At 37.0% G+C, this 24,804-nt stretch overlaps 1 protein-coding gene and 1 long non-coding RNA gene across 6 annotated transcripts in view; one reads left to right on the forward strand and one right to left on the reverse strand.

Moving 5' to 3' along the window:
* LOC133521255 (RNA-binding protein Musashi homolog Rbp6) overlaps positions 1-24,804 on the reverse strand; it is a 669,256-nt gene that overhangs the window by 160,019 nt on the left and 484,433 nt on the right. The gene's annotated exons all lie outside the window — the stretch shown is intronic.
* Positions 2,222-3,485, forward strand: LOC133521247 (uncharacterized). The gene is made up of 2 exons (XR_009799878.1): positions 2,222-2,831; positions 2,909-3,485. It is a non-coding gene; the product is annotated as an uncharacterized LOC133521247 (long non-coding RNA).

Genomic DNA, 24,804 nt, shown 5'->3' on the forward strand with positions numbered 1-24,804 from the left:
CACCTTTTATTCACTAACATGGTTCTATAAATCCCAAACTCAATATTGTTGCGTTGTGTTTTCGAAGTTAATACGGCTAGGTTTTTGTTTAAATAAAGTAATGCAAAATGTCACAATATCATCGGATAGACATGAAAAGGATGTATATCTATCTGTCTAACCCACTATGTTCTTAAATTAAATGAACAAGTTTAGTAACTAAGCAGTTTCAGATAAAAGGTATAACATACTATAGATTACCAAAGAACGATTTCCTTGGTAAATTTCAATTCACCACTTTACTTTCCCACTAACTCAGCGTATATTTATATGGCTTCGATAACTCTACGAAGATTGTGATCTAATGCGGTATCGTAACGGGCAATTTGTAAGGTCTGGTACTGTTGTCGCGCTCTAGCTTGTCGGTGTAGCGGGGGTGCGACAAAGACAGGTGACTGGCACGGCATGGGCCGCTCCCTAGGGTGACGTTAGAGAAATCGAACTTGGCTTGATCGACGCGGCCTCTGCAGTGTCTTTCGCGTTAATGATCTTATGTTATCTATCTAATTGATGGATTTGGTTTTTAATCGTCACTTTATTCTGTGATATAACGTTGAAGTAAGTTTTGTGGTCTTATTTTGAATAAATTTGAGGTCTATTTTGCTTCCAGATCATAAATTAGTTACTATTTTTATTGAGGTGCATATTTAAAAGAGCACTAAATAGTAACTTATAGCGTTTTTCCAAGAATAAAATCAAATACAGTTTTATTTTTTACAAAACAATGGGTCTTGTTGTATGATTTATCTTAAAATTAAATAATTTTAACTTATGTTACTATTCAAAACTTATTGCTGTCATATACTCGTATGTACTTAGCGAAATGCAGTCTGCAAACAGGCGTATTCTAATTTTAATAGAAGGATATGAAATTGATATGGATTGCATTTCTCCCGTACTTATGTGTACCGCGAGCGGTACGAGTAGGAATGTTGCGAGTACATTTTAATAACAGATCAAAACTATTCTTTTATTTCATTAGAATTGGTTACCAGTTAATATAAAATGGCGTTTTTTGATACATTAGGGTCTAACCCCTTTATTCATGAAACTTTAAAAGCGTCAATTAGTTAATTTATGTTTTGTCCCTTTTTACAAAAATATTTTACTTATGTATTTGTAAGATTAACGACAGATTAAGACAAACGTTTAATAACAAATTGAGAGTTGTAGCGAGTTTACGAATAACGCCATAATGCTATGCTACATTGCGCTACAAGGCGCTACACTGCGATACGCTGCGTAGCAAGTTGGATTCGTAGCGGCATGTTTTCGATTAAATTTTGTAGCCAAAACTGCTCGTAGCGCCAAGACGTCAAATATAAAACATGACCTACATTCACGGCCCGATTTGAAGTTTAAGCTATGTCAAATATTAGGTCTAGATACGATATGGATCTGATATGTCGACGTTTGTGTTTGAAGAAACGTCACTTTTGACACTGACATATCCGATCCAAATTGTTACTAGACCTAATATATTTTGACGTATCTTAAAGGTCGAATCGAGCCTTCTCTGACGCGCACCAATAACTGCGCAGCTGCGAACGACAAGTCTTATGATACTACTCGCAGTAGAGGTTTGAGTGCACCAAGAAGCGCGAGCAATCGTGAGATTGATTTTGATTTAACAGGTGTTTTGTGCTCAGTAATGAACGTTACGCAAGTATAAATGCTATACTTTCTCAGACACCCATAATTGTCAAATAAATTAAGACGATACAAATTATATTTAATATGTACCTACTGACTTACTTAGCCCTTACATAAACCTTGCCATTCAAATGATGCGCAACGTCTTAGCTAAACGGCCGTCACCGCCAAGCAAACATTTCACTTAGTGAAATTTTCGGATATCAATATACAATTAAACATGTAGCTACTCGTAATAAAGGGCGCAATTTTGCTAAATGTCGCCGTTTCCCTACAAAGCTGCCGGCCCTATTATTATTTTACTTAGGGGGTAGGCCCCGTCGTCCCCTGAGATACCTGTCGCTGTAATTTACTACGTGTAGGTACTTGTTTTAAGAATACCCGCTTTAATTCTTCTCAGTTTTCCCTGTGTTGCCGTGATTTAATGTAATATGGCGAATTTGAGACGTTTTATCTCTGTTATTGTTGAGTTTATGATGTTTTAAGACTAAGCCTTTGGCTAATTAGCTTTTGATACCTTTTTTTATTTAACCCAGTTGTTACTACCGACCTTTATAACGCCACCAACTAAGCGTTAGATCTACCCGCAATATTTATGGCTTTGACGTAGCATAAACAAATATCAAGTTTAATTGTAGTACTTACAAAGGGTACTTCAACAAATCGCATTGTTATTTGACACAGTGTTGATTGTGGTTTTAAGTCCAGACGTGTTTTAAAATAACCTAAGTGATTTCTTTGAAACATGCCCTCGAATAGGTAATTTTTTTTTTATTGAATTTGTTGATAGTGTAGCCTTATCATGATGTTTTACAGAGGACTGATACGATTGTATAATTTTAATAAAAAATAGTTTATATTATCGCTTTCTTTGCGGGTTTTTTTTTTCAATTAAAAAATTGTGGCGTTATAACGCCCGGTAGTAAAATTGACGTCTATTTATTATGACTACTTTGTTTATAGGCCACTGAAGAAAAAGGCTTTAAGCCTTAACGAAATAATTGACAACCTACACCATTTAGATTCTGATGATGATTTGCCAAATGAAATCACTATTTTTCCACCGGAAAATCCGAATACTGAAGTAACTGATGAAGATTAGGGTGATGAAGAATTTCTGTCATTACATAATCTTCCAGGTTTGTTTTTAATTCAACTTTGTACGTAATTTTTCACTATGGAAAATATATATTTGACATCATTTTAATCGTTTTAGGATCTCAGCTAAGGGCTCCCGCGGAGGCTATATATAGCTCATATTCGGAAAATGAGGATTCGGAAGACGATTTATCTTTGTCGACTTTAGCCAAAAAAATGCGTACTACTACCGAAAATTCACATGAAAATGAGAACGAGCCTTCAGTTTCTAATCCTAGAATTAGTTCTACGCGTTTACCTAGTGTACTAAAATCTCAACAGTACAAGTGGGTCAACCAGGATAACCCGAGGGAACGTAGACAGTGGCAAGACCGGGAAGAGCCGAAAAATCGTCAATCTCCTATGTATTACTATGAGTGTATGATGAATGATGAGATAATTGAGCTGTTGGTATATTATACAAATTTGTACGCGAGCCAGAAAAATGCCGTCGGTAATGTAACTATTTCAGAAATGAAGTGTTTTTTGGGAATACTTTTATACAGTGGTTACGTTTCGGTACCACGTCGATATATGTTTTGGGAGAAATCTTCTGATACTCACTTTGACATTGTGTATAATGACCCGAAGACGTGTTTTGTGGCCTATCATACTAGTGTTTAATTTATAGGCAATTATACAAATGTTTAACAATGTTAGTGTGTTTTTATTTGAATCCAGAATATATTTATGTTACTACTGGCTGGTAGCCACCGATTTTACTACCGGGCGTTATAACGCCACTCGTTTTCCAGCTTTTCCAGGCGATCAATATTTTTTATTTTATTTTTCCTATAACATTACTTCATTATAGAACATCATATTTAAAAATCAAAGCAATCCGACTCTTTAAAAAGTTTCAGTAATAACTGGGTTAAAAGGACTGATGAGTTTTTGTGCCGCCCGTCTAATTCATTGCTGTTAAGACACTAGCACATGTATATAATTCTTTATTTCACTAACAATACAGTATTATGTTTGAGTATTTTTACATGCTCACTCACAACAGTACAGTACAATATATTAGGAACATACACTAAAAAATACAAACATCACTAAAATATCAAGAGGCTAGATTACAATTCAGAGTATTAAGAAATATATAAATTAGGAATATATTCAGCTTAGGTATTATGAACTCAAACAATAATATTGATTGATTTCAGAGACAATCAATCAAGTGACAGACAAGTTTGGCTTGGAGCAACACACTGAACAGTCGACTTATTGCATTTCACAAAAAATAGGTATGTAAACAACAGAAGCTAAGTGAACGCGTGTTTGTGCCGCAGTCCATTAAAAGCTAGCATGCGATATCGCGAAGCGCCAACATTTTGTCAGTTGAACTAATATCAAATCAATCACGGGTGTATTTGCACGCGTTTGTATCGGCACCGGTTTAACCCAGCACAGGCAAGCGAATACCGGCCTCTGCTTTAGCAAACACGTATCTCGAATAGTCCCACGAATGCAAAAGCGACCTTGTTCAAATCAAAATAGGATTCAAAGTTTAAATCAAGTCGAAACTTAGAAGTAAGATTTTATGATCTACGCGAATCCGTAAACAGAGTTAGTTATGTAAAATTTAATTGGTTTGTTTAATCACCATAATGTAGGTACTTTGTACTTTGTTATGGGATCAATCTGATATTCGATACGACACGACTCAAAACGGAAAACTGTATTTTTTTGGTTAGTACTTATTATTATTAAGAACCTGTTCTGTCCCACTGCTGGGCAAAGGCTTTTCGCATTTCTGCTGCATTCTAACTCATCTTGTCAAGAGTGCTTTATACGTCAAGCGCTAATTGACATATGGATTCATTCCAGTCGCGGCAAGACGTGCTAGGCGTGTTTATACGTCATATGAAGCTGTATCATTCCTCGGTAACATTTTCGAATAACTATTTATCATTATCAAAACTGATACTACATATGGCGCAAAGCATCCAATCGTCGTGCCAAGTCGTAAATAAGATCGCTTTTTAAACGATGCGATGATAGCGGTCATATTGCAACTACTTCGAACATAGATACATAAATGTAATTTATGAAACCTCTTAGTTGATTTTTTATAGACATAATAATAAAATTTAAATGTTATGTTTAAAATGGTAAAAAATAGTTCTTAACAGGAAAGTCTATTCTATGGTTTTACTAATTGAATTTAATTGACTAATTCCTTTTTTCTGTAAGAGGATCAGAACAATAGTTATCGATTGATATACATAGTTGGTATTTAGATATCATTGTTATATTGAACACGCTCCGTATTTGAAATGAAATATTATTTGATAATTCATATCCACGATTTAAATTCAAATTCAGAATCCCAAAACACCAACTCATAGATTTATGGTTCATAAATCGGCTTTTACATATTAATTTCCTAATATCCTGACATTTTTATAACGAAATGAGCTTCCATTATTCGGATATTACGCAATAATAATAACTCAGTTTTAAATTATAATAGGGAATATTATAATTTAAAACTGCGTTATTACATTTACCCAGAATTTTGCACAATCACTTTAATTTTACTTAAACACTTACAGAATCAATCACTCAACGGTAATATTGCAAATTAGTACCGCTTGTTGTCGAAAGGAACTTTCAAACTATGCAACCGTTTTCTCATGACGGTCAGCGGTTACTTTAGCAGTTTGGGGAACAATGGTCTAGTCGTAATGGTCAGGCTCGCGTCCATCAAAATACCAACAATGTTGGGCTAACAATGCTGCTTGTCTGTTATCTTGGTTTACACTGGACGTGGATCGTTCACATTTATTAAAGCTGGATTTTAGGAGCGCCTTTTTTACGCGCTTAAGTTTTCGTGAAAATATCGTGAAAGGGTCTGTTTAACTCATTAGTACCAGTGAAATAAACTTGTGTTATGATTACGTAGTTGTCATTTTTTTTAATTTTCCCATAAAATCAAGTGTGGAATCTTTAGTGTATGTTTATGCAGCTATACCGCCTACGTTAAGTGCTGTAAGGAAAAGTTTTAATTTGTTTAAATATTTCCGCGGGACTGCGTTCCCCGGGCGGTTCTCAAGTTTCACGCTTCGGCATTACAGAGTCCGCGGCAACCTAATGGGACAAGCCACCTGGTCTTAAAGGCGACATAACAATTAACTTGAAGAAGAAAATATTAGTTGAGCTAATAAAGCCACTCAGATACACTCCTGCCCCTGCCCTCTATAAATAACACCCTTTCCGGACAGACGCTCTAGAATTTTGTCGTATTTACGTAATGATTCTCTAAGGAGACAACTCTCGGAAGAGGATAGTGGCATTTTATCCTCTGTTTTTATAGGCGAATTGATTGGGAGCCTCACGAAATAATCTCGGGATGGGATTAGTTTTCTTAGGAAAGTTTAGGAACGCCCGTTTTCTTATTTAACACTACTGGGCGCCCACTTTGTTTTAAACTCTCTCAGTACCTTCGCTTTCCATTCAAAATAACTTATCGACTCAGTAAGAGGTAAGTTTGAAGTGAAATTTTAAATGTAATAGAAAATGAGTTGAGTAAGTCTAGTGGTGTAGGTGAATTCCTCTACACTTAAATTGGATGGCGTATGTGGACTGTTCATTGAACAAATGTAGGCAAACCTGAACTTATTAATTAGAAATGACAGCCAATGTTATCGTTTAATTATATCATTGGGATTGTACAACCTTTCGCTTTATTTACTCAATGGATATACTAATGACAATTTTAATGGTTCATTCTATAATTACATTTATACATACCTACGGATACGGAGAACAATGACAATCCCAGTAATTATTAGGTATTTTTACAAGTATAAGTAATAAAAAACAAACTTGATTTTAATAGTTATGTTTAAGTACAAGCTACAATGTGACCTTAGAACACAAAAAAAAGAAAAGCGCGTGTCGGGCCACGCATACTAGAGGTTCCTGTACGCTATTAAAATGCACACGAGTAAAATAATGTATCTTCCCTGGTTTTAATAACAATAGATTTTTTTTGGAAAAAAGTAGTCAATGGGTCAACCGATCATACTCAAAATGATTTTTGTGGACAATATTTATACAGCTTTATTTTCTCTTTCTGTATCAAATTTCATTTTAATATACCTTCTAGTCCTATGGAATAAATCGATATGACATATATGTAGACAGACAGACCAACGGTCCGTCCGTTGACACGTCCATGACAAAACTATAAAGGTTCTATTTTGGAAACGGAACCCTTAAAAAACAATTTTTAAATAAGTACCTGCAGTAAACTGTGGTATAGAATGTTTACAGGGTTAACGAAAATCATCCGTTGCTTTACTGTGAGCAAATAGCTGCGAAAATTCCAACAACAATTACGAATTCCTCAAACCGTGAAGAAATCAGTGAATAAAATATGAGAGAAGTTTAGGGAAAACCGAAAACGTTTTTCGTATTTGAATAATCACTTTAACAAACAAAACTCGGTCGAATCCGCTTCATTACTTATTAACCTGCGCTTGAGTACCGAGACAAGCGGGAGCGAACGGGACGACACCCCCGGGGAGCCCGATCGAACCCAAAGATGAACCCTTCGGTTTTCACCCATTCTGTTTAAACCACCGGGACTTACTCGTATAATAAGACCCCTGTAAAATTTTATCCGTTTCAAGCGAATTACGATATATTATTAGGTTTTAAGTATTTTGTCTATTTTGGCCATTGTGTACTCTTCGCAGGCATAGTAATATCATAGAGAAATAAGTAAGGTAAGAGTGCCCACTCAATACAGAGAAAAACCCCATTTAAGTATAATAGTTTTAAGTGAGGTTTGATAATACTTACAAGATTAAAGCTTTAAAGTTAATAGTTACTCATCATTTATCATAACCTTTTAAGCGAGTTTGAAATTGATCCATAATACGTGCTAATACTATACCTCCCATAGAACTTATTATTTATTAAGTAAGGAAACAGAGTGCCTAGCCAAGATGTCAATCGTTTACACTCCGTAGCGTACGAAACGCAACTGCCTCTGTCGAACTTATATGGAAGAGTGATAAAGAGAGATTACCGTATCGTTCGCTACGGAGCGAACGATTAGCATCTTGGCTAGGTACCCTGGTGTATGGAGTGAGCACTGTAAGCTTACTTATATCTCTATGGTAATACAGATGTAATAGTCGTTGCCACAGTGAAAAGATTAATCATGAATATTAATATAAATACATAAAGGTTACATTCGAATTCCGACTGCAGTGACAGAGTTTACGCGGGCGATGCAGTATTGACGCGGTGGTGTCCCTGTCAATATTCATAATAAATTGCGTTGCTGCTGATTTCACATTAAAAATTACAATGTCCAATCCATCACTCATTTTATAAAGGAGATAGAGTAGCAGTGAAACCGCTCGTGGCAACGCTACAACCGTAACGCTGCAAGAGGAAGGAAAGCTGGTGCAGTCGCCATCAGAAATGCAACCTTATATTCTAACTGCACGAGGCCATGCACTTGGCGAGGAATAGAAACCTGGTCTTCAACAGAAGGACATGATTTCATTGAAGGACCGACTGAACACACACAAGGGGACGATACACAAGACCAGGGAGGGGCATATTACATAATAAAATACCGTGTTTTGACATACAAAATCACTAATAGTATTAGCTTGTATTTTATTAGGCCTAGGTACCTACAATACGTACATGCTTAAGTAGTTAAAACATTTTTTACTGTGTTTTTAAAATTTTACTACAATCTTGAAAATGTTTAATTATACCGAGTAAATATTTTTTTAATGTAGTGTAATCTAAAAAATTGGATAAGTTGGTTTCTATCATCATTTAAGAGCATGGCTCTTGTCGGTGGAATAGACGCCAGTTTTTGCGGTTCTCGGCCAAGTTCTTTAGGTCCCTGTAAGAAACGACATTTGCTTATCCTTTTAGTTGCTGCATGTAGCTTGCTCGTGGTTTTCCTCTTCCTCTTCTACCTTCGATATTGCCTTCCAAAATAGGTTTAAAGAAAGTGTCGTGTCGTATCAAGTGACCTATCATTTTGCCTCGTCTACTCTCTATGGTTCTCAGTAGGTTTCTCCTCTCTCCAACAATTCGCAGCACTTCCTCGTTCGTTTTTTTCTCAGTCCAACTTATTCTCTCCACAACCACATCTTAAAAGCCTCTAATCGCTTCCTATCCTTCTGCCTCATTGTTCACGTCTCACATCCATACAATTTTTTTATTTTGTTTTTTATTTATTTTTTATTTACAAAGCGATGGTCCAGAGTCTTAATTAGGCGTTTTTTGTATTATTAGACATCTTAGCCTTTAGCAAATGTTTTTTGGCGTTGAAAGCTGTTTTCGCCATCGCCTGACGCAATTTCGTGGCTTGAGACCCTGAATGTAGATTTATAATTATTTTACTAGTTATATATTTTTGAAATGTTTATGTTAATACGCCATATGATTAAATAAAAAAAGCTGCCTAAATATCTAAATTTGTTTACTTGTTTTATATGTGTCCCTCTGGTGTCAATTTGTTCCTTAACCAGGTGAAATTTTGAAGCAATTAGTGTTTTAGTTTAATTAGTATTAATTTTGAGTCCAAATTGTGTAAAAATTAGATCCGTCTATTCCATTACTCTTTTTAATTCTGTTGAACTTGTGGCCAGTGCTGCTATGTCGTCCGCAAATCTAATAAATACAATTCTTTCCGTTTTCAGTTTTTTCGTTTCCTTCAGTTTTTTCTATTTTTTTTCTAATGGCCCACTCTATGAATATATTAAAGAAAAGGGGTGAGAGTTGGTTTCCATTCAAAACAATATATTAATTACTGTCACTTGCCACTGGCTTATCTTCCACACATGTTACAATCAAATACACATCCAATGTCAATAGAATTGCTATCGCTCGTTAAACAAAATGTATAAGAGAGGGCGCTCGTCATATTTGGTATTGATTTAATCTCAGCATTACAAGAATAGAAGCAGAGTTGCAAGCACTTTCAAGTTTGTACCTTTTTAATTACAAAACTTCTCCTATCATGCGACCTGAATAAAAAAGTCATCGTTTTGAGCAAGCGACTCCCTGTTAATGATTAGGGCATTCTCCAAACTTTATGAACACTTCAAAAGTTAGGACGTGGTCTGCGACTCTCGCCCGATGTTAATTACCAACTTTTTAAAAACTGCAACTCATAATAGACAGGCCGGGTAAAAGATGAATGATGTGTAGGCCTTTTGCTGGCTTTCTTTTTCCCTAAAAAAGTTAATGAATGATCAGGAAAAAATAAAGCAACGTGGATTTGACAGCAATTTTGGTACGCGAATATCCAAATTCATGGCATTGCGGATTAAAGAGAAAATTAATTACGTAGTTAGTGAGGAGGTATGGTTAAAATCTATCGGACACGCTCAGACGTTGATGAAGTGTAGCCACTCATTACACTTTGATATAATCCGCTAAAACTTGTACTAGATAGTTGAATTGATTTAGTAAGTATATTAGTTTGTAAATATTTATGAGCACTCCAGGTGGTTGCCGGAGCGGAGTGAACGGCCCGATTCGAAGAATGAGATACGATAACGATAAGTTATGGTTTAGATAAGTTCTCATTTAGATATCGTTTGTATAGGGAGCGTGCATGAACTATAGGAGGCAGCACAGGAGCCGTCAGATTTTTGGCGCGAGGCGTAAATGTGATGTTTTTTGTTCCGATGTAGCACACAAGATGGCAGAACCTACTAAGCACAAGAAAACATTTGACGTGTAAATGTGCCTGTTTATGGTTCCGATTCAGGCCACAAGATGGCAGACCCTCCAACGCGCACGGTCCCTATGATGTTTGTATGTCGTATAATTGACAGAAGCAGCACTTTGACGTTAGAAATATCGTAGATAGATCTTATTGGAATTACAGCGGAATCGAAATAAACGTTAATTTTGACATGTCGTTTAGTTATCGATCATTTAAAGATCTTTCCAAGATCATAAACGCGTCTTAATCATTCTTCGAATCGGGCCGAGAGAATGCAACAGACTGAGCATTCGACGGGCTGATACGATCGCTGAAAGCATAATGACGCTACTGAAGTTTCACTCGTGTGATGGAGATCGTTGCCAGTCATTACCTATGGGAAAAGCCACACTTTCATGTGCTCGCTTTCATTTTCTAAATTACTTAATGTTGACAAAGTAGGTCTCTTAAGAGCAAAACTGAACACAATATTTTACTGGATACGAGTAAGCCGTCATATGTGATCGAAACTGTTTATAAGTTATTCTATTTAGAATACTCAATAACTATAAATGCTATATTTAATAACGGCCAAAATAAGTTCTATTTAATTGAATACTGGGAGTATGAGTTAAACAAATGACGCCAACAGAGACATTAAGGACTTTTGAACTTTTAGAAGCTTAAAACAATACTTAACTGTATAATTTCCTTGTCAAATGATTTCTCGGATTATGTCACTGACACTCTTCATCTCGAATACTTGCCATGAATAGAATCGACTACCATTGTAATATTTTATTATCACTGAGCAAAATGCAGTAAAGCGAGAGATATTGTTAAGCCCTTACAATAGAGCGTCTGTCGTCTTAGGGTCCAGTGCGCAAAACTTTAACAAGGATCTCAGTTCCGTTGAAAATACCAGACGTTGGCATTCGAACTACAGTAGGTATCTATTATTTTTACTTTCGAATATTTACATGAAGAAGGCAGAAATTACGATAAGTAGTATCGTAGCGTAGCTGTCAGACAGGGCGGCATCGTGAGGACGTCGCTAGCTGTGACGTCACGCTACCACGGCCGCGCCCACGCTCCTTTACTCCCAATCTGCATATAAATCGAATATCGATAATGACGTCACTATCGCATGAATCCCGAAATTCGTTCAGAATCCGATAAGCCTCACCGGTGAAAGCCCTAATCCACTGAAGTTTGGACGACCTCTATAGGGGATAGACCTACCGTCTTCTATAATGTAAATTATCAGCCACATGAAACTTTCAACTAGCCACTATGTCTTCTAAGTTTGTGGGTAAAAGTTACGTTATTGGCTAGCGATCGTATCTTTTGATAGGTTAACGGCCCGATTCGAACTTTAAGATACATCAATACGCGTTTGTTTGAAGAAACGTCACTTTTGACACTGATATATCCGATCCATATCGTATCTAGACGTAAAATTTGACGTATGTTAAAGATCGAATCGGGTCCTTAACCCGATTAAATTGATTGAGTAATAATACTGTTTAGTTATAATTTATAAAATTACTATGAGTTGAAGTGCGCGGCGCTATCAATGAGTCTAGAACTGCTGATAGACACAAGTAATTAGTATTGATAAACAAATTTTCTATTATTAACTGTTACGGTTTACATTAATGCTTTTTATCCACTCCATTGGTGCTACAGTAAAATTTCCTATGAAAGAAGAGGTCGTTGTGCCTGTGGTGACAGCAGCTGTTGGTAACGATGGGTGCAAACGAGTCGCGTAGAAACACGACCGCCGACCGGCAGCCACTGCCCGCGCCCCGGCCGGCGCAAACTCTTGCCAATTACGGGCAACGTATGACATTGCTTTAATTATTACTCGTGTGTGCTGTGGATAAGCTCCAATTTCGTTTTTTTTATATTATATTTTTAACAATATAGTAGCAAACTTATAAAGATGAGTCAAATTGACTATATTTAACAAAACAATACCAATATGAACAGTGTGACCCTTTTCTAAATGTTGTAGTTATGCAAAAAAAAAATTATTCAGTTGCTCGGCACAATTTGACGATATTGCCAAGTTGCGGGTTGCATTTCCCAGTGGCGTGTTCTTAGAAAAGTTATTTAAGAGGAAATACCAGCTGAGCCCCTTCTCAGACGCTCCTCTTCCTTTGTGCTGACGGAACCGCCTCCTAAAATTAGTGCGACAAGAGCAGCGTAAAGGACAACTGCAGCTTAGGCGAAAAATCCTGCGTAAAAATCTCAGAAAACCAGGTTACGTTTTCGACATTTTCCTCCTGCAAAACTTAACCAATCGTAGCGAAATTTTGGGACCGGAATGAGAAATAAATTGCGTTTATAGTTGCCGATTTTGTATGCTAGGCGTCTGTCTAGTTCTAATAAAAACAAGAATGTCAAAAAAGCAAAACGTACAGACATTACCAGTACGGTTATATTGAACTCATGTATAAAGATTACTCATCTAGGGCCAAAATCCAGACAGGAAATGAGAACGTTTGTATGGAAAAATGTCCACTAATGTTTCCTCTTAAGAGGCATTCTATTGAGTGCCAATACTCGTAACTTTGCTTTTAGAACCCAAGCACTAGCAAGCTAAAATTAATGCAAGTTAGCGTGATTGGCCGTTCCTTTCGACGATTCCTGTTTTGTAATAGTTCATTACGATACAAGTGCGAAAAATAGGAAATTCGAAACGAGTGGCGATAAATTAAAACACGACCGAAGGGAGTGTTTTAAATCGACACGAGTTGCGAATTACCTATTCGCACATGTATCGTACAACGTTTTACAGTACATTGATGTTCCTTCCCTTTAAATGTTCGACATAGTAACGTAATATGCAAATTTTCGCACTAGTGCGGTAAAGTAGCACCATATGTTCTGTAAAATAATGTTATTACGAAGCTGGGTCTTATTAAAAATGTAAATTAATTAATAATTAAATATGGTATCTAAATATGGTACGTGGTCAAGACTTAATTCGGAGGCAGCTACCAACACGATTTGTTTTCATAGGGTAGCTTTACCCTGACCCAGTTTCCTTTTAATCCATCTCTTACCTATAACTTTTTATTGGCAACGGCCTATTACGACCTACATTATCAACATCATCATCCGATTTTACTATTTCCAGTCACGTAATCTTGAACGACGAATATAAACCATACGGCTGGCACACTTCTATATGCTTAGAATAGGGACCCGATTCAATTCATATGAACGGCGAAGTGAGAAGGAAATATATTTCCCTGAAACTTTTTCAATAACACTCCCGTCGTAAAATATCATGTCATTTTGCATAGCCTCCTTAGCCTTTTTAGATTTTTTGCCTTCAAAGCTCGCACCCAGGAATCAACCACTAAGACAAATATGAATAGGGAAATGAATTATATGGCAAGCTCCTTCGGTGTGACGTGTGAGAGATTGCGTCGCTTTGCGTCGACCTCTGAATTTAACCAGTCGTTTGTGCGCCGCGCAAAACTTGCCTCGAGGTCACATTAAGCGGATTGCCAGCGTCAATCAAAACCCGCCTTTTTTTCGAGATACCAAAATATACGCGTACATAACAATCCTGTTACACTGAATACGTAAATATTTTTTGTCGGCCTGCTCTACAGAATAATTTACGTAATGAACGTGCAAATTGCATTCATTACGCCAAGTAGGAGCTATTTTATCAAGCATATTTGTTTAGGTACCTAATTATCATGTTTTGTGTGTATTCGGTGCACTAGGACACAAAATAAATACGCAGCTTAAAAGTGGAGCAACCAAAGTCTAATGTTGAGCTTTAGACTTAATTTAGTATTAAAGCTTCGCTTAGGTAGATTTATTAAACGCTTCCCGCGTTAATGCATCCCGGTAAGCCTTGAAAAAAGACTAGCCTTTTTCCATGCGACTGACCATCGGTCCGACGGTCTATCGAGCCGTGGGATCCCTCGCTGATAAATTGCAAGTCTTAAAACCAGTGGCAGGTAATTCTGCACAAATTCCTGTCGCTAGCCCTCGAGCCTGCCTTGGAAAACTTTCAACGATTACTTTTACTTCTAATTTATGCCCCTGGGTACCGATAAAACGGTAGCACGGGAGCCGAGCACAGGTGAGACCCCGGCCAAATTCCCTATTTTAATTAAAAAAGCGCCGATGAGAGTCACTCCTGGAAGTTCTAAATATTTTCAACTTCATAAGTAATTACAGACAACGATTTTTGTTGCACTTGGTTTTACTTACTCGAATGTGGATTGGCGGTCTTAAGTCTGAGGGCCTGAATGAGGGTTTACGTGAGGCTGATGAATTGGCACACATTTATCACGCACGGCGCGGGCGTGGCACGCTCCATTGGGACGTGAACTTGCGTGAGGGATCCCATTCAAAATCGAACGTCTTTGCTTCTAGAGACATAAGTACCTACAATAAAATTTAAAAATATTTGCCCATTTGGGTGTTTCAAACTAGTACTGAAAAAAAAAATACACTCACCCTCTAGAACTGATCGGTTGCATTAGAAAACACTCTTGATTTATTTTATATTTCTTATGAAATTATAGGAGAGTTAAAAAAATTAAAACATGTTTTTGAGTCACATTACCACCTTGCATAAAAGTTGCAACAGCAAATGAAAAACTCAGTTTGAATTTGTTGCGTCGGCGTCGTAGTATAGTGCTCAATTGAATGAGTTGTCCAATGGTTGTTACGACTCTTTGTAGCGGTGCAGAGTAGCTCTGTAGCTCTTGAGTAGCGGGGCAGAGAAAGCTGATACTCGTATATCTAGAAGATGCTTCTTAAAACCTACCACTTACTGCAATATACTTATATTGCCAGGTGATTACTTAGTGAATACAAGTAATAGTACATTACGATACAATTGCCAAAAATAGGAAATTCGAAACGAGTGGCGATAAATTAAAACACGACCGAAGAGAGTGTTTTAAATCGACACAAGTTGCGAATTACCTATTCGCACATGGATCGTACAACGTTTTACAGTACATATGACCCTTTAAATGTTCGACACAGTAACGTAATATGCTAATTTTCGCACTAATGCGGTAAAGTAGCACCATATCTACTGTGAATAATAATCGTGCCTGATTCTGTAAAGACAAACACAAAAGTAACTCATTATATGATCCAATCGAAGTGAACCGATTTACCTCATCAGGAAAACTATGGCCGCAGCCCTTTTCGTACGTGATGCTTCAATGTTTTATTCCTGTTTGTCCCTTCCGTCGGATTGATTTTATCGCAGGCCCGGATAACTCACGGTGATGCATCGGGGAAGTACACAATCACTGTAACTTGGGATTACAAGTGAACATGCCCTTAAAAGATTTAACCGATTCTCCATATTTCTACCCTTCGAAACAAATCCCTTTCGAAAGACGTCAGTATGTTAGAATCTGTATTTGCGTGGCAGGTCATGTGTAATTTTGATTGACATTTGAAGTTTTATTTTCCTTCTTTTCCTTAAAACAGTACATATATATTCCCGTGTTCTGTGTTGACGTTTTCGATTTATTTTTCTGGGTATTGGGACCGTGCGAAGTGCATGGTGGGGATAAGTAAAGCGATCCCAGCGCATAAGGTGGTAAAAATAAGAAATAACTGCGGATAGCGTCTTAAACATTTCGTACAAGTTATATGGCTCGAGATGAAACTTTGATTTACGATTTCTCCTGAAATATTCATTTAAATTGTATGGTGTAAGGGACCATTGTAACCTGTATGAAATGCTTAATATAACTAACATATTTAATTTGATAATTGTTAATAATGTATCCATGTAAATAGCTTTGCAAATGCCACATATTACGTGTGATCTTTTTCTAGAAGTTAAGAATGGGTATAGTAAGTTATCCTTAAAATATAGACATTTAACATCGCGGACTTTTTTGTAGACCTATGAATGAGAAACAACCTCACCATACATTGTGTTGTTATAGCTCAAACAGATTAGGCAGCGTTTTCGATTAAAGCTCCTAGCCAGCGTGATTTTTTCCGACAATATCGTTATATTTCAACCAATTTACACAAAACCTTAACAAGTTATATACTTAAGCCTTTCTCAAGAATCACTCTATTGATAGATGAAAGTCGTATGAAAATCCGTTCAGTAGTTTTTAGTTTTTGGAGTAGTTTTATAAGATGTAGTGAATTGACTTTTTCCCCTAGACTTGTGGACACCAGATTGCGTGACAGTCGTGCACATAGCGAATATGGATGTTTTATGATAAAGAACAATGAAATTTATTTTAAGAGAAAAACTTGTATGAATAAAATAAAATGTTACCGAAAAATTTAGAAACCAGCCACACTAAGGAGTTTTTCGAATACTTATTACTTTTGTAAAATAGATGTTCGTTAATGGGAGGCGTCTTCGATGTAAAGTCTGCTTTATATTTTAGCTTATGGTTATGATATGTAAACTTTGTCATTAATCTAAGGCAAGACGATATATATATATATGTACTTATAAATACTTATAGTAAGAAAATGCCGTATCGCATACTGCGAACACCGTAATCCATTTATTGCGAATGAAATAAAGATGGCGAGATTGGCTGGATCACAACGCACTTACACAAATTTTGTTCTCGTGTCTTCGGCGATGAATAATAGATGTCGGTCGCACCGGCTCGAACTCTCCGATACGATGCGTACACAACTGTTATTGGCGCGGTCGAGGCCAGTCTAAATACCGCTTTTTCTATAAGAATATTTCTTACGGAAATACGTCAAAGTATAAAATACAAGTCCATTTGAGTAAAAATCAAGATTTACGTTTTAACAGTTTCATTACGGATACTTAAATCTTACTTTTAAAACTGTTTATTAAAAATTATAACATGATTACCTAAGTGAATACGCTTGTGTTCTTTCTTCTGCATACATTCAGTTAATCACATTGTATGTATGCATTTATGCATGCACATTCTATCGGTATTGTAACACGGAATGCGTGGATAGGAATTATTTGAACATTTGGGCTGGTACTATTGCGGTGCCATTGGCTACAGTCTGTTCCTAGCAGCGGAAGAGATTTATGTACGGTATTCAATACATCTTGTTTAAATAGAATCTACGCGATTCCCGTAAATCTAGTAGCTGTTCCATTAATCTGGACATGAAGTCGCATTACGGACGTTCATAAAATAACAGAAAGCGACCGTTAGGCACTCGTTATATCTAGGAAAAGAGTTATTTTTTTATAGAATGCAACAAATATAAAAAAAATGCCCATACATTTCGTTGAGTTACTTTATAAGCGAAGCACATCGGGCCAGGCGCGGCAAGTGCAAATGGCGCGAAACGACAATTTTAAAGCACAACATTGAATATATCTGGTGTTCGCACGTGCGCGGCGATTACTCGGTTCCCGCTCGAACTGAGCAAGTTGTATGCCGGCGCTTTTAACGCATTACCATGAATAATATATACTCAAATTGAAATGTCGCATTCGTGTCGCTCGAGCTGCCTATCTGCTCTCGCCTCCCGGCTGCCGCCGCCAACCTCTTTCTGTATTCTGCCCCTCTCGATTTTGCCAATAGGCTTTACCTTTTATCGAAATCCTGATTTTTCTCTTTCAATTCTGTGGCCCTAGTGAAAAAGGGTACAAGTCTCTGGCAGTTTAGGTGTATAAGGGCATAAGTGTTACGTGGAACTTACACCCCTTTACACCTGCACTGCCAGAGACTTGTACCCTTTTTCACTAGGGCCACAGAATTGTTTTAGGACTTTTTTGAACTCTAATGATTCTGTATAAAGCCTCCGGACTTGCACCAATACTGCTAAAATTGAATTGACACGTTTTACACAGCTTAAAATAAAACAGAAGCTGGATATTATATACCTATATCTCAATTTCCTACGTCTATTTAGGTTGTTAAAGTAAACCAAAAATAATTATCAAGAGATCCAAAGGCGAAGTAACAATATAATTTTGTAAATTACTTTTGCTAAATAGCCCTCTCTTCTTTACATTGCACTAAGTGAAACGGAAGCACCACAAATTGCCGCCTTAAATATTTAATTTGTGAAGAAAACGGATTAGCGAGTAATTGTGGTGAAATTAATACATACGGAATACAATACAGAGTAAATCGTACTGAACAGTAAGTAGGAAGGAATTTATTACGATCCCAATTATCAGCCTTACCCATGATCCATGCCATTCATTTTGCCAATTAGGCAAAATTTCCTTAGAAACTATTAAAAGGGACCTTCCGACATCCACCCCTAAGAAACGTATAAAGCAAGGGTCATCTTCAGAAATCAAAGCCGGGCCGGCCTTATTTATGACCTGGACTCGACTGTCCTATTTAGGCGAGATAAGTCCGTATATTATAATATAATAAAGTTTATACTGTTAAGGACGGCTACCTTTCTCCATCTCGGGGTTAAGATAAGATCTCCATTAGTTGCAGATCTTATTCATCGTGTGCGTGGAGCCAGCTGAAGGAGCCTCGACCCGTAATTACACTTATAGGGGCGCGCGCAAACAACAGTCGAGTCGAGCCGCCGCCGAAACGCGATATGCGGCTTTATTCCTTAAGCCATTAATTCTTCGATCGAGCAGCCCAATAATTACTCCCTCTTTAGAATAAGTAAATAAATACTGTGATGAAGTAATATGTGTGCTACATACATATATATATATATATATATATATATATATATATATATATATATATATATATATATATATATATATATGCGTTAGTGCTTTATTAAACAACATTTTCAGAAGGTAAAATTGCACGGAGCAGTCTAAGCTTAATTTTAAAGCTCTTAAGGAAAAGCCTGATCAAAGAGAGTCTGATGTCTTGTGTGACTTTAGTGGATCTTTGGCGGGCACCTGAGTGCTAATCTTGGGGGTGAGTGGGCTCTCTAATCCGGGCACTATTGCTGGGTAGAGACCGGTATAATGCGCAATAGGCATTAGTATCAGTACCGAGTGTTGCGGGCGCACCCGTAATCAGATTAATTAGATGATTTTACGGGCGTTATTAAAAGTTGAGCCGACTAAAGCGCGGCTCTGTTACCTCTGCCAAGATAGCGGGCTTATGAGCCACGTATACTACTTAGCGGATATTATACACACGCCGGGAATGCTCTTTAATGTTTTAGTATTTTCGACTGAGGTTGCGAACTCTGTGCAGTTTTGTTTGTGCGCCGCAGTGGGCGGCTGGAATAATTCACTTAAGCTTAACTGGGAAAGATAATTAGGATTCTACGTCGGTTGATGCAAAATGAACGCGAAAAACATGGTGGAGGATTCTTTTTTTGCACTCATTCAGAAATTGAATTTTATATTTGTAGACCAAAGTTTTAACGAGATGAACATTTTTTTCTGCGTTTAGACATAAAATGAAACTGTGGGTTCTTTTTCGTAATTAGATATAGAGTGCCCCTACATATTTCCCTATGTTCTAAAGTATTAATTTACAATGTAAACCAAGTTTACGCCCCAATTCGAACAATGCTTATAAGATATCACAGCGATACGATACCGATTTACTTGTGTCACTTTTGACACAAGTATTTTTTTTTATTTATTTATTTAGAACACAAACAGTCGTAATAAGCATATTACATAATAATTATAAGGTTTATAGCATTAAGTACGCCTTTTGTACAGTGTATTTTCTTATGTGCAAAAAAGATTAAATAAATAAATTATAATGTACAAAATAGACAGAGACAAAGATAAATAACAAATGGACCTGCAGGTTCATTGGTAGTAAGTTATACAGGATGATTCAGGAGACGTGAGCAGGATCAAGCCTGCATACGAGTATTCAGTAAATTATCAGCAACTGTTTCGTACCAGTATTTGTGAGATTAACGTTAATTTAATTTTCACTGTTAAAAAAAAAGTTTTATTTTATTTACGATATTTATGGTCACCCTCTTTGTTTTATCCATAATAAGTGACAAATTGAATGTCATCGAAGAGTGTGGTTACTTTTATAAAATCGTATCTCACTCAAGTGTGACATTTTATTTTCTTCATAATCAAAGTGCTGTCATAACGGTTAAAGAGGTTTTATCTTTGTTAATTAAGTGTTGTAGGGTGTCCATGATTGTAGATAATCAAATTTGTCCTTAACAAAAAGTTAAATAACAGATAAAAAGCGTGATTGTTTTACTTAAATATGATGGTGAACGATTCATTAACATTACCTGATTGTGTAGGCTTAGTCCTGCTCACGTCTCATGAATCATTCTGTATACGAGTAGGTAGTGTTGAAGTTGACTGAATTAGACTTCAGCTTGGGGTTAATATAATATAGTTAATAGATCTCCATTAGTAGTAAGTAGATGGAAATTATTAATATGTGTATCGTTTCCGTGGATTATGATGAGCATCGGAATGTTTTACAATGGACAAAAATGAGATGGTTATTAGAAAGCTACATAGGTAAGTACGAAACGTAAGAGGCAGATGGCTGCTTGGAGCATAACTGCTTTTGATATCATGATAACCTCACGCACCGTAATTACTGCGTATCACTCTGTTAGGACAAGGCCTAAAAAAACGTACACATCAAGCTATCCATAGCTTTTTCGATTCGTAAAATTACGAATTCAGAGCTCACAGTGGTCTGTATTATGCAACACGTGACAATGTGCACAAACCGCCCAACAGATAGGTCTCTTAACAGCGGATCACGGCCGGCTGGGCTGAACGCGCGACCGAGCACGGCCCGTGTGCTGTCAATCATAAAACAAAAAAAAACGAGGTGAAATTTCAGTTTGCTAACTCTCTGTTTAGTATAGAAGTGCGATCATACTAGCTGGCTTTTAACGCGGCCGCAACCCCAGTCGCATAAAGCCACTAAAAATGGCGGCCGTTCGGTGGATTTAATCAAATGTCACCATTTCTGCTATGTAAAATAAAAAATAGCCATGTGACGAACTTCCCTCACGTTAGCTCGAACTGAGTAATTTATTTATTTTAATATTGCATGAAAGTCATTTTAAAGCTACCCAGGAACTACTTTTTAATTCATACAGGCAATTCCAGCAGTGTTATAATGATCAAACATGGATCTAACATCATCTCAATATGAGATGGTTCCAATCTCCTTTAGAGGACCTGCTGGAATGTACATCATGTCAACCTTCAACCAAAAACATCACTTTTACTTATTGATTTAAACTGTATTGCACAAAATACAAAAAAAAAATTACAAATGGCGGACTTAATACCTAAAGGCATTACCATAGGAGACTTTTATCACTGACAGATCAGTATCATATTGGAATCTGGTTTAATAACTAAAACTTGAATTGGCCTGATAGGCTTCCTACGTTATTCGGTTCTCCTCGTTTTTAAACCCATTTGTATATGTTTTTAATTATGAGGGGGCAAAATTGTATAGATAGTGTCATTGATCGTGTCGCGCGTGCCTTGACTCGCATTATCATGTTATTAATTTTTTATTAGATTTCTCGAGAAACAAATCTGCGCGTCAACGTGGATGACGCGAAGTACAGTTTTTATTTTGAATTTGTAGACTTGAATGGCAAATGCAACGAAAAAAATCATATGGAAACTAGACTATATTTTCGAAGACAGACTCTTAGAAAAATCTTAAAAGGTAGAAAGGAATCACGATAACATGTCTAATTTTCATTAATTTTCAATTGTATACCGTTACCCGGCATTGTATAGCATAATTTTAGTATAAAATAGCTAGTGACTAGTGATACATTCGAAAGATTTGACCAGCAAAATTTTAATTAGAAGTATACTTTAGTTATTGAGGTAAAATATCAAAATCCGCGCGATTGTCGAATCTTCCGTCGCAAGTTTTGCGCGGCGCACCATATTTTTTGTTCCTTTCTAAATTCCTGGTTTTACGCGCTTTCTTGATAGATATAAGAACGCGGTAAGTAACGGTTAGTTAATTAGGTACTTACATAAGAAATAGCTAGCTTGATTAATCATTTTATCTAAACAAATTACTACTAAACAATAAATATCGGTAAAACGACTTCACTCGTACGTTTGGCCTTATGTTCCAATCGCTTGCCGAGCTCAACAGAAATTGGTTGTTACTTACAGTGTGGCCTTGAGATTTGTAACAGGTATGTATAATCAGAGTTCATAATTAAACTGGTTAATATGAACCGAACTCTCAGCAAGCCTTGGTAATATAAGGTCCAGTACGAGCCGATAATGCACCGTGCACCGATTCGTCCGGCTGGTCCATTCTTTTGTTATTTTCTCTTTGTTCCGCGAAAGGTGGCGGTATTGTTTACCCACCGGAATGGCTCCAGATTGCGCTAAGAGTCGAGATTAGCGACAACGTGATGTGTGTGTGTAAGTACCTTAATTTAGTTTCGATAATGCGGAAGGAACGTAGAAAACGTTTTGTGTAAAGGTATACTCTTATTGCCGTATGAAATTTTATTCTTGTATATATTTTATGCACTTTATTTTATAAGTAAGGTACGCGGAGTCGGAGTATTTATATCGTTACATTTTCGTGTAATGTTGAAATAAATAGTAGGTAATAAATAGTAAAAAATAAAATTAAATTAAAATTGCTTGCCCGGGCAAACAATTTCAAGACAACCCAAAATCACAAGGGAGCTGGGATAATATTTACTGTGATTTAACTTACAATACTCTTCTAAAGAACCGTACAGTTCCAGATCACGCGAGACTTTTGGCGGTCGGAGCCCGGGAAGCCGGCTACTGGCTACATGCCCATCCTTCACCTAATACTGGTACTTTATTGGATCCGACCTCCCTAAGACTGGCGACTGGTTTGCGACTCGGGGTTTCGGTATGTACGCCACATATATGCTCTTGTGGCACGGACGTGGACCGACTGGGACACCATGGATTATCTTGTCAAAAAAGTGCAATTCGTTTTTCAAGACATGCGTCGCTTAGTGACATAATCTGTCGATCTTGCCACCATCAATGTGCCTGCTTTTCTTGAGCCGACTGGCATTATCAGGGATGATGGGCAAGAGGCCTGATGGGTGTCCTTAGTTCCTTGGAGCTTTGGAAGAATGTTAGTGTGGGATGCTACCTGCGTAGACACCCTGACACCGTCCCATCTCCAACGGACTAATGTAAAAGCGGGCGCAGCGGCGGAAAGCGCCGAAATTTTGAAACGTAATAAATATAAGAGCCTCGGTAGAGAGTACCATTTTGTACCATTTGGCGTTGAAACTCTAGGTCCATGGGGTCCCAGCGCGCACAAGTTTTTTGGAGAAATCGTGAAACGTCTGGTTGACGTAACTAGTGACCGAAGAGCTGGCGGCTTCCTCGCACAACGTATCAGTATTGCAATACAACGAGGAAATGCCGCCAGCATCCTTGGTACAATGCCTCAAGGGCCTATTTTAGATAGAAGCTAGTTATAGTAATCATCTGTATGTATCCATTATATATTGTCATTGTAAATAAAGATGTAGTATGTAATTGAGAAAAAAAAAATCAAGTAAGGTTAAGGAGGTTAATATTAATTAATGGAACTTTAAATATCTTCCTTCCTTTTTTCTTTTTTCTTTTATCTTTCTTCTTAATATGTTACTTCTGATAATTGTTTGTTGATTGGACAATATTATTGATGAAAAAAAGAAAAAAAAAACCTATGGGCTATGATGAAATAAGTGAAATGGTATTCTTTCTTCTACGTAATGGCTATAGAAAATAAGTTCGCCTTTGTACAAATGATGAGTGTTATTTCTTGTTTTATGTTTCTTTTTGTACAATAAAGTGTTTACTACTAATCGCTGCGAGTTATATTCCCAAGAATTTTAATTTCGTCACTAACTACTACACTCATACACTAAACGTTCCATAATCTCCGTTGGCAGTGGCACACATGCATTCCCTCAAACTTAATAATCTCCACTATTAGTTCAATGCACTACAATTACATTGTGCTTCTAGGTGCGTACTGGGCGAGAATTATGCAAACCTTCAATTGGATTAGGCTCCCTGTTTCCTGCGTCTGGCGACGGTGTGTGACTGGACTAAGGCTGTTACGATTACTAAGGCGATCATGACTTCAGTTACGTCTATTATCTCTTCATATGCTGGTATGTTGTGGAGTAATATGAAATAACTGACATATATATAATAGTTATGGGTTATAACTCAAATTTATATCGAATGATTACACATTATTTCCACCAGACTGCAGCAGACGCATTGGTGGAATCCCGCCTTTACACATTTAGTGCCCGCGAAAGCTACGCGCTACGAACGTAGCCGATAGCACGGGAAAAACCGCGAT

Source organism: Cydia pomonella, chromosome 9, assembly GCF_033807575.1.
Source record: "Cydia pomonella isolate Wapato2018A chromosome 9, ilCydPomo1, whole genome shotgun sequence".
NCBI lineage: Eukaryota > Metazoa > Arthropoda > Insecta > Lepidoptera > Tortricidae > Cydia > Cydia pomonella.